The following is a 12152-nucleotide window of genomic DNA, read 5'->3' as shown; positions in this document are numbered from 1 at the left end:
CCGTTTATATCCAACATCCCTCTATTATGTGGAAAGCATATTGACTGTCTTTGGTAATTAATGCTCACTTAAAATAGTTGTGTAACATTTACAACTTGTTAGATTAAATTGTAAAACGATAAGAAAATTTTTGTACTCAATTTAGCTTTTCACAATAGATAGATACTTTCTTAATCCCAAGGGGAAATTCACATACTTCAGCAGCATACTAATAAAAAAAAAATAATAAATGAGGTATGCTCTTAGATAAACTACAGTATTCAGTATGCCTTCACATAAATATGTGCATAATTAAGGTTTGTCCTCATTATGACAAAGATTAATATGAATACAGTAAGTATAAAGTCTGTTCTGTAAACGATGTGTTGCCCATAATTCCAAACTGAACATGTTTGCAGCTACAGAACACACCTTATGAAAAAAATGGAAATCCTAATGGAGTCAGCACCGTCCATATCTGGATAACAAAAATAATAATGTTCTTTTGACTTTATATAATATGGTGTATAAAGTACAAGGCAAGAGAGGTAAAGCGTAAGCAGTATGCTGCACTTGGGCAAACCTTCATAAGGAGAGTAACTGCTAGGACTGCAGGGTGTGAATATGAGAAGACTGAACCATTCTAGTTAAACAAATGGTAGCATAATAGAAGGATTTTTAATAATTGATAAATTATATATGTTTGGTGCCAGTACTTTTCTTTAAGATAAATTTTTCAGCAAGGACATTGAGGTACAAATTAATTCCTTGTAATTTCAAATAGAGTTTTGAGTTTATTCACACAGATACTCCCACATTGAACAAGTTACTAACAAGGCATTTTTTGAAAACTTCTGTCCAGAGGTACCAACCCACCAACCTAGAGGATCTCTAAATTCTGCCAAGAAGAACTGGGACAAATCACTCCTGAACAATGAGCAAAGTACTTACCACAAAAGAATTAAAGCAGATATTGCAGCAAAAAGGTCCTTAACAAGGTTTTAATATGTAGAGCTTGAATACTTGTGCAGACATTAACTTTTGAGTTTTTTTTTTTTTGCCTTCAATTAAATATCTACATAAAATTTATTATTTTGACTTTGGAAATGTAATGTTACAGCATTTGAGTTCATATTTAAAATACTGAATGGATAAATGAGTGTGCAGATCTTTTCCATGCAGGAAATTATGACTTTCAAGTGGATTGAATACTTTTGCTCTACTGTAAGTAGTAGTATAGCTGACAGGAGAGCTTTGCACTTAAAGACAATCTTTAAATTATGTTAAATATATTGGGAAACTAGAATTTATAAGGAATTGAATGCAGTTTTTAAATTATCAAGAAAAACTATGCACAGTAGCTCTTTATTTGTTCAGTTTTTGTCTGATTTGGACGAGGTAAATGTTATAAACTGCTAACTTTTCAAGACCTGTTGAGAAATTATTCCGCAGTTCTTGCTCACAATGATCTGAGATTGATCATACACGACATATTAGAATTACTGGGAATCATGCCACTTCTCCAGAATAAGCATCTCATCCAAATCAGAAGCATTTACAATTGCATTCCAGTTCAAATGGAAAACTACCAGTAACATCTGAATTGGAGTGCACAAGAACTGAATATATCAAACCTGTCAGGATCTCTCCATTTTATTGTAAATTGTTCCAAGTCTTATTTCAAATAAGATGTTTATTTCCACGATCTTATTGGAGTTTGTTTGTGTGTATGTGTTTTGAGATTGTTGATTTGTGAATTATGTAATTTAACAAACACAACCTGTGTTTTTTTTAAACTGCATGATTCCATAAGGTAAGTTGAGACATTTGTTTCAGTTTAAATTACGTGACTGCATTTTCAATTGTTTTTAAGGCATCAATCATTGCTTCTAGACCCACGATGACAAGTGACTTATTTTTAAATTCCTTCGGGCAGTACCATAAATTGCATCCCACAGTTGCTCAACTTCTGGTTTGTAAATGACGTCTGTATCCCATTTCTATTTAAATCATAAAAATCATTTTCAAAACCACACTGCCTTAATTTTTAGAAGTATTGTCCTGGAAGACAACTAACAGGAAGTGATACAGTTTTTCTGTAGAAAATATGCTTGTGGTTTTACTCCTCACCTCCCAATATGCCATTCGACTGTTCTGAGACTGTGTGGCATTCCAAACGGTACGGATTTACTGTCATTCCCATCTTAAAGCAGTGTCCCAGGTTTCTTTTTAGAACAGCCATGAAATGAGACCACTTGCCATTTCCATCTAACACTTTTTTCCTTCTACTGGCAAACAATCTGTTATCTGGTAACATTTTAAAACTGTGTTTGTTAAGGTGTGGTGACTAGATGAATGCTGCATCTAGTCACCACAGCAGCAGGCAGAAAAAAGCCCTGACAGGTACTTCTTAGCACACAGTGGTGAAGGAGCCTCTGGCTAAAAGTCCTCCATGAGAGCGCCTGCTGGAGGGAATGATGGATATTTTTCATGATGGCCTCCTGATTTGTTGCCATCCTCTTGTGTGATTTGTTCAGGGTTAGTCCTGTGATGGAGCAGGCTCTCCTGATAAGTTTGTTTGGGCCTTGTGTGTGTCTTTTGAAGTCAAGTTGCTTCACCAGGATACAACCACATAAAACACTGGCTACTACGGCTTGGTAGAACATTTCCAACAGCTTTCTGCACACATTAAAAGGCCCGAGACTCCTTAGGAAGTACAGTCTGCCCTGACCCTTCCTATACAGTGCTATTGTGTTTTCAGGGCTGTCCAGCTTGCTCTTTATATGAACCAGTAGAAGTGGCAGCACGGTAAGGACAGCATGGTGCACATCCCAGGTCCTTCCTGGGTGGAGCTTGTGTGTCCTCCCCATCTCTCAAGTTTCCACCAGGTGCTCCAGTTTCCTCCCATGATCCAAAGGCATGCAGGTTAGGTGGATTAGCAATGCTATCTGGCCCATGTGTGTGGCATGTCCACACCTTGATGGCATGGTGTCACATTCAGGGGATTGTACCTGCCTGCACCGTAAGCTTACCCCTGCTCGCGAGTAAGCAGTCTTAAAATGGGATGGTACGGTGAATCCCCAGGCACTTGTAGCTCTGCACCACTTCTCTCGCCTCTATCTGGATGGTAGCTGTTCTCAGAGACTCTTTTTGGTATTCTAGAAATCCACCAGCCAGTACTTTGATTGGCTCCTGAGCTGCTGGTGGTGTATTGTTCTGTATTAACAGACTAGCACTCTGTTATTAGACTGATCATTGCTTAAGAGTGTAATGGCTTGACTTTTATGAAATCTGTCAGTTCTGCACTGTATACTTCGATACCACTTGCCAGAGGGCAGAACGACAAACCGTCTATTGCTGAGGTTGAATGTGGTCTGTGAAAATGGCGGTAGTCCTATTTTGACAGCATTTTCTGTAGACTTCCTATATTGGAGGGAAGAAATGTCCCAGTTATGTTCTTGGCCACTCTTGGTAGTACAGTCCCCATACCAGAGATGCAGGTGGTCAATGCACTTTCTAAGCAGCACCTGTAGAAAGAGGTGAGGGTGGGAGACAAACTCTTCCTTATGCACCACCAGAAGTGCAGTTGCTTCTGTCGGACTCCAGGCCAGGCCCAGTAAGAATTGTTTTGAACGTACAACTGAAGACTGAGAATAGCATCCACATGTATGTGTCTTGACTCTCCAGGTGGAATACAGGATGATTAGGACAGTAAGCAAGTTGGATGGGATCCACTCTGTGTGTGTGTGTGTGGTTTGGGGGAGGAGGGTGTGTCTGGATGGGATTTGCACCTTGCGCAGTTTCCCAAAGCACTTTATCATAATGGGAGTGAGTGCTGTGGGGCAATAGTCAGTGAGGTACGCAACCGTTGACTTCATTGATACGGGTTTGATGGAGGTGACTATTACAGATGCGGGTGACTCGGTGTGCTAGTTGGTCAGCACCTTCCCTGAGCACTCAATCCGATTTTGCTGTCCTTTCCTGCAGCCTTTCTGAGGGTTGAGTCAATGCAGTGTCCTCCGAACAGAGATGTGGTATCTGGTCTTCATGATCAAGGGTAAATTTCCTTGCAGATATGTCACTAGACACATCATATGTGTATGTATATGACTCTCTTTTAAACTTAAAAGTTTTTTGTTTTTTTTTTTGTTTCCTTTTAATGCAATAATATTTAACATGTTCTCATGTTTGGGCTTCTGAGCTGCACAATAAACCGCCAGCTGCCTGCTTGCAAGCAGATTTTATTCTTGAACTTGGAGTAACACGACTGGAGCCTTTATGAAACACACTGCAAATTTGGCCATTTCTTTACTTTTTCCTCGGATGAAAAGAATGCAAAGGCGTCTTCCTTGAAGGTAGGCAGGAGCCGCATCACTTGGCACCACTTGAAACACAGAAACAATGACCGAGAAACAAATGACTGGATAAATTGGTCAACTTTAACGATTCTTATGACTGTAAGCAGGGAAGGATTATAGCAAGAGCCTCGACCTGTAGGGGTCCCTCAGAAAACACTCGTATCTGAGTTTACCAGACCTTGTTTGCTGATAGTAATGAGCGAACAGTAAAATCGCGTAAATGTTTGTCATATTCGCCAAACCTGGCAAAATGTATTCAAAATCATGGGAAATAAAGAACTGAACAGGATTAAAATGGTGCAATGGCCTTTTAGTGCCCCCAGGGGCTATAAAAATGTCTGGCAACTATACTGGAGCGATTACTGAGGCCAAGTATGTGATATGAGCTATGAGGCAGCAGAGCTATCCACTGTGCCACCATGCTTCAAATGCCAACCACAAACTATCAATAAATAAAACGGAGACCATTGCCCTCAGATTGTCCACTCTTGGTGCACACATTATCCCACCGTTCTTGAACAGCAACTCAAAAGTTCTGCTAGTAAGAAAACAAATAACACACGGGGACTTTTTCTAACAAATCACAAGAGGTTTAAAAATAAAAAGCTTACGGAGAATTGGAAGTGTGCAGAGTTGGCTGATTTGATACCCTTGTGTTATTATTGTTATTAATTTTGGACAGTAGGTGGCACTGTAAGAAATAAAAAAGGGCAAGGAGAGGAAACGGGAGGAGAACTAGAGAGGCAGTCGGAGAGTTCAAGTTGTTTCAATAAAGGAGATGTTTGGAAATTGCAGCTTCGAGATTTGTTTATGTACTGACAAATATTACAGATACGTTTGTAGAGCGAAGAATAACCGGATTAAACTAAATGGGATTCTCGTCCACATTTACACAGGTGTAACATTAATACTTATCTTTCCTTTTTGTTTTATGAATTATTTGTTAAACCAGTTACCCGTGTTGGCTGAGGTAGCTTTCCTGACCCTGAAAATACTCGTAGAAGTGTCGATTTTAAAGCTGTTAAAAAAAAACCTAAAATCAATAATATGGCCGCTACTTCCCATTATGTTTAATAAGAAAGGAAACCAGCTATTATTTGCTATGAAGAATGCTTTACGATTTTAATGTAAAACTAGAACAAATACGGGATCTCGGGTTCAAGAGTGGAACGGAACAGGATCGGGGCAAAAAGTATTAGAGGGTGCAGAAGACGTGTTTAAAATCAGAAAGCAAATAGCGGAGCAGTGTGGTAGAGAATCTGTCTGATTTATTAATGATGCTAGAAACTAACAAAAAGGTGCAAAAAATCTAAACGATTGTTCGTCTTCAATCGCATGTAATAATGTTTGGGACAAGGCAGGTATTCCCTTGGTTTACCACTTTGCTCCACAGTTTAAAATTGCAAGTCAGACAATTCGACATCACAATTAAAGTGCAAATTGTAGATTTTCACTTAAGAGGGACTTTTTCTATTTCCACCCCAGTAGCGAACGACGGCTACGGGCATCCATATCTGGGGGAAGGCGGTGGGCATCCAATTCAAAGAGTGTTGCTCTCTAGAACAGCCCTGTTTCGAAAATAATTTTAATTTAACAAGGGGGCTTGTGAAGAGGGGGTGATCGCACCTCCGACACCCCCTCTTAAACGGTGATACCCTGGGAAACAAATACTTTTTTTTTTTTTTTACCTCCTCTTTGCTCCATCGTCTGCTGCCATGCTGCGTCATCTGCATTTCACAGGGCACTTCTTTCATATCACCTATGTCTATACAAGTGCCGGTCATAAAATTAGAATATCATGACAAAGTTGATTTATTTCAGTAATTCCATTCAAAAAGTGAAACTTGTATATTAGATTCATTCATTACACACAGACTGATGTATTTCAAATGTTTATTTCTTTTAATTTTGATGATTATAACTGACAACTAATGAAAGTCCCAAATTCAGTATCTCGGAAAATTAGAATATTGTGAAAAGGTTCAATATTGAAGACACCTGGTGCCACACTCTAATCAGCTAATTAACTCAAAACACCTGCAAAAGCCTTTAAATGGTCTCTCAGTCTAGTTCTGTAGGCTACACAATCATGGGGAAGACTGCTGACTTGACAGTTGTCCAAAAGACGACCATTGACACCTTGCACAAGGAGGGCAAGACACAAAAGGTCATTGCTAAAGAGGCTGGCTGTTCACAGAGCTCTGTGTCCAAGCACATTAATAGAGAGGCGAAGGGAAGGACAAGATGTGATAGAAAAAAAGTGTACAAGCAATAGGGATAACCGCACCCTGGAGAGGATTGTGAAACAAAACTGTGGGGGAGATTCACAAAGAGTGGACTGCAGCTGGAGTCAGTGCTTCAAGAACCACCACACACAGACGTATGCAAGACATGGGTTTCAGCTGTCGCATTCCTTGTGTCAAGCCACTCTTGAACAAGAGACAGCATCAGAAGTGTCTTGACTGGACTGCTGCTGAGTGGTCCAAAGTTATGTTCTCTGATGAAAGTAAATTTTGCATTTCCTTTGGAAATTAAGGTCCCAGAGTCTGGAGGAAGAGAGGAGAGGCACAGAATCCACGTTGCTTGAGGTCCAGTGTAAAGTTTCCACAGTCAGTGATGGTTTGGGGTGCCATGTCATCTGCTGGTGTTGGTCCATTGTGTTTTCTGAGGTCCAAGGTCAACGCAGCCGTCTACCAGGAAGTTTTAGAGCACTTCATGCTTCCTGCTGCTGATGAACTTTATGGAGATGCAGATTTCATTTTCCAACAGGACCTGGCACCTGCACACAGTGCCAAAGCTACCAGTACCTGGTTTAAGGACCATGGTATCCCTGTTCTTGATTCGCCAGCAAACTCGCCTGACCTTAACCCCATAGAAAATCTTTCTGAAGAGGAAGATGCAATACGCCAGACCCAACAATTCAGAAGAGCTGAAGGTCACTATCAGAGCAACATGGGCTCTCATAACACCTGAGCAGTGCCACAGACTGATCGACTCCATGCCACACCGCATTGCTGCAGTAATCCAGGCCAAAGGAGCCCCAACTAAATATTGAGTGCTGTACATGCTCATACTTTTCATGTTCATACCTTTCAGTTGGCCAACATTTCTAAAAATCCTTTTTTTGCATTGGTCTTAAATGATATTCTAATTTTCTGAGATACTGAATTTGGGACTTTCATTAGTTGTCAGTTATAATCATCAAAATTAAAAGAAATAAACATTTGAAATACATCAGTCTGTGTGTAATGAATGAATCTAATATACAAGTTTCACTTTTTGAATGGAATTACTGAAATAAATCAACTTTGTCATGATATTCTAATTTTATGACCTGCACCTGTATATTCGATTTCTTTTTCGCTTTTACCTTTTCATCAATATCACAAGAAATTCCTCTACAAGAAGTGTGTCTGACATAACCACGCAGGACTTTTCCAAAATGTCTTCGCATAAGCTCTTGCCTCGCGGCGTGTTCGGCCCAGGCGTGGTTACATCACTTAGCAGGAAGACTTGTGTCTCGCGGGACGTGAAAGTGAGACAATCATGTCTGGTCTCCTTCCAAGATTTTTTTTTTGTAATAGATATGAAAACATTCAAAATATTATAGCTCATTCTCAGTGACGCACTATGACTTCGAAGTGCTAGACGTGCTCGCACCAGGCCAGACCAACCGAAAACAGAAATTGAAGACCGCAGTGTTTGTCTTCAAGACCTTCGAAATCGATGTTCTTTTCTTCTGGATTTGCATTCAGTCGCAATTGAAGATGAAAAAGAAAGAAAGAGATTAAAGAAAGGAATGGTCAGCCTGTGCAGATTGCTATATAATGATGTGACAGCAATGTAATTATATGACAAAATTATTGATTTTGTGGATGCTCCTTCGAGCTGGGAGGAATACAATTCCCCTGAATGTAAGGATGCTCTCCAGTGGTTAGTACAGTTTGGAAGGGATGTGCTTCCCACGATTTGCATTGTGCACACATTGATTACAGCTTACCATCGCTAGTTGTGAAATATCATTTTCAAAATTGAAATTAATAAAAACTCATCCGAGATCTTCCATGTCACAAGAGTGTCTGACCAACCTGCCTTTAATCAGCATTGAAAAAGAATTCCTCACAGATGATGTAAAAAATGAAGAGCACTAGTGGAATTGTTTTCAGAGAGGAGATCTAATTTGGGTAAACAAACTTAAATGAATATTTAATATGAATAAAGTGTTTATTTCTTATTTAATATGCCTTCTTACCATTCACTTTGACAGCACCTCACTTTAGGGAGGCATACAAGCAAGGAGTTTGACCCGGGCATCTTCTAGCCTCTGCATGCCAATGTTGGTCAGGGCACCAATGTCAGTTTATTTATTTAGCACATTTAAAACAACATAGGAATGCTGTGGCCAAAGTGCTTTACAATAAAAGAAGAAATAAAAAACATACAATTAACATAAATAGAAATAAAATATGTGAACATAAATAAAATACTGTAAATAATAAATAGGAGTAAGATTACATAGTCACAATGAGGAAACCATCAGTATTACTGAAGATCACGGAATTCAAGTGAACAGAAATGAGTCTTTAATCTCGTTTTGAACAGTTCAATTGTAGACGACTCCTTTATATGATGAGCTAAAGAGTTCTACAGGCGAGGAGCAGCAGCTGTAAAAGCCTTACAGGAAAGGCTCTATCCTGGGTCCGCTGCTCTTCTCAATCTACACGCTTCCGTTAGGTCAGATTATCTCAGGGCACAACGTGAGCTACCACAGCTATGCTGATGACACACAGCTGTACTTATCAATAGCTCCTGATGACCCAGACACTGTTAATTCACTAACACAATGTCTGACTGGTATCTCAGAATGGATGAATAGTAATTTTCTCAAGTTAAATAAAGAGAAAACTGAAATTTTAGTGATCAGCAATAATGGATACAATGAGGCAATTAGAAATAAACTGGATACATTAGGATTAAAAGTCAAAACGGAGGTAAAAAGCTTAGGGGTGATTGTTGACTGTAATCTGAATTTTAAATCACATATTAATTAGATCACTAGGACAGCATTTTTTCACTTAAGAAACATAAGTAAAGTTAGACCTCTTATATCACTGAAAGATGCTGAGAAATTAGTTCACGCTTTTGTTTTCAGTCGACTAGATTACTGTAACGCACTCCTCTCAGGACTACCCAAAAAAGACATAAATCGTTTGCAACGAGTGCAGAATGCAGCTGCTAGAATCCTAACTGGAAAAAGAAAATCCGAACACATCACACCAGTCTTAGCGTCACTACACTGGTTACCTGTGTCATTCAGGATTGACTTTAAAATTCTGCTTATGGTTTATAAAACCTTAAATAATCTCGCCCCATCTTATATATCGGAATGTCTGACACCTTATATTCCTAATCGTAACCTCAGATCCTCAAATGAGTGTCTGCTTAGAATTCCAAGAACAAAACTTAAAAGAAGTGGTGAGGCGGGCGGCCTTCTGCTGTTATGCACCTAAAATCTGGAATAGCCTGCCAATAGGAATTCGCCAGGCTGATACAGTGGAGCACTTTAAAACACTGCTGAAAACACATTACTTTAACATGGCCTTTTTATAACTTCATTTTAATTTTAATTTAACTTAATCCTGATACTCTATATGTTTAATCTCCTCAAAATAACTATTCATACAATACAATACAATACAATACAGTTTATTTTTGTATAGCCCAAAATCACACAGGAAGTGCCGCAATGGGCTTTAACAGGCCCTGCCTTTTGACAGCCCCCCAGCCTTGACTCTCTGAGAAGACAAGGAAAAACTCCCAATAAAAACCTTGTAGGGAAAAATGGAAGAAACCTCGGGAAAGGCAGTTCAAAGAGAGACCCCTTTCCAGGTAGGTTGGGCGTGCAGTAGGTGTCAAAAGTAGGGGGTCAATACAATACAATATACACAACAGAACAATTCCTTAAGACAGCATAATAAAAATTTTAGAATTACGGTTTAACAGTAGATGATATGACATAATTAGGTTTCGATATTTTTAGAGTCCTGGAGACCTCATCCATCTAGCTGCCTCTCCATTTGGCCATGCCACGGCTGAAACATTGCTCCGATGAAAGGACCCCTCTTTCCCATGATTCCTGTGATCCTCCATCAGGGATGACTTTACCATAGGCAGGCAAACAACTTGGCAGGTGGGCCGTGGCACCAATGGCCACATTTGGGTACCGAGAAAAGAAATTATTCATGGTGGCTCTAAAATCTGTACTGACCCCTACTCTCTTTTCTGTTTCTTTTTCCGGTTTCAAAGCTTCATGATGCTCAAACAATGATGGACGGATTAAAAGGCAGAAGTCTACGTGACCATCATCATCATCAAGCCCTTCCGTGAGAACCCTAAATCCAAAGAGGACTGTTTCATTTATGTTAGGTAGAATGCCAAGAGGGGACTGGGCGGTCTCATGGTCTGGAATCCCTACAGATTTTATTTTTTCTCCAGCCGTCTGGAGTTTTTTTGTTTTTTCTGTCCCCCCTGGCCATTGAACCTTACTCTTATTCGATGTTAATTAATGTTGATTTATTTTATTTTATTATTGTGTCTTTCATTTTTCTATTCTTTAATATGTAAAGCACTTTGAGCTACTGTTTGTATGAAAATGTGCTATATAAATAAATGTTGTTGTTGTTGTCTGTCCCCCTTAGTTTTACATTTGGTACGAGGGACAACAAGAGACCACTGACCAGAAGATCTAAGCACTCTGGATGGCTGGTGTAAAACACACAGTTCAGATAAATAGGCAGGAGCAAGCCCATGTAAAGATTTCAAAACTAGCAACAAGATTTTAAAATCAATTCGAAAACTGACAGGCAGCCAATGTAAAGAAGCTAATATAGGAGAAACAGAATCAGACTTTCTTGTCCCAACCAGAAAGCGAGCGGTAGCATTCTGGACCAACTGTAACCTGTGTATCAAGGATTTGATAATCCCAGAATACAGCGACTTGCAGTAATCGAGGCGAGAGAAGATAAGAGCATGAGTAGCGTTCTCAAAGATCCCTAGAAGATAAGAAAGGTTTGATCTTACCTAATAGACGAAGCTGGAAAAAGCAACTCTTGACTACAGAATGTACTTGTTTCTCAAAAGAGAGGTTACTGTCAAAGTTAACACCAAGACTGCAGACTTGTGGTTTGCAAAAGACAGAGAAAGAGCCAAGAAGTCCAAGACCAATTTGGGCTTTAGCTGATGGACCCACTATAAGCACCTCCGTTTTATTTTGATTCAGATCAAGAAAATGATTAGCCATCCAGGATCTTAGTTCAGAAAGACAGTTGTGGAGTTGAATTATTGCAGAGTTGCAGACAGGAATATAAACCTGAGTATCATCAGCATAGCAGTGAAAAGAAATGTTAAATTTCCTAAAAAATAGCTCCGATAGGGTGAAGGTATATAGAGAATAAGATAGGACCCAAAATGGATCCCTGAGGAACACCACATTTAAGAGGAGCAGTAGATGAAAAAGAGGAATTTAAAGTCACTGAAAAGTGTCTACCAGTTAGATATGACTTGAACCAGTTAAGAGCAGCCCCTTTAAGCCCAACAAGATGTTCAGGCTGCATCAGCAATATCTCATGGTCAATAGTGTGAAAGGCAGCAGATAGGTCAAGGAGGACAGGGATTGCAGCACCACCTGAGTCAGTAATCATAGAGATGTCATTGAATACTTTAAGGGGGCCATCTCAACACCATGATAACGCCTAAAGCCAGATTGGTAGATCTCAAAGAAATTATTGGAGTTAAGGTGATCAACCAGTTGATTAT

The sequence above is a fragment of the Polypterus senegalus genome, chromosome 3 (assembly GCF_016835505.1).
Source record: "Polypterus senegalus isolate Bchr_013 chromosome 3, ASM1683550v1, whole genome shotgun sequence".
NCBI lineage: Eukaryota > Metazoa > Chordata > Cladistia > Polypteriformes > Polypteridae > Polypterus > Polypterus senegalus.
The sequence above is the reverse complement of the archived record's forward strand: the minus strand, read 5'-3'. Positions refer to the sequence as shown.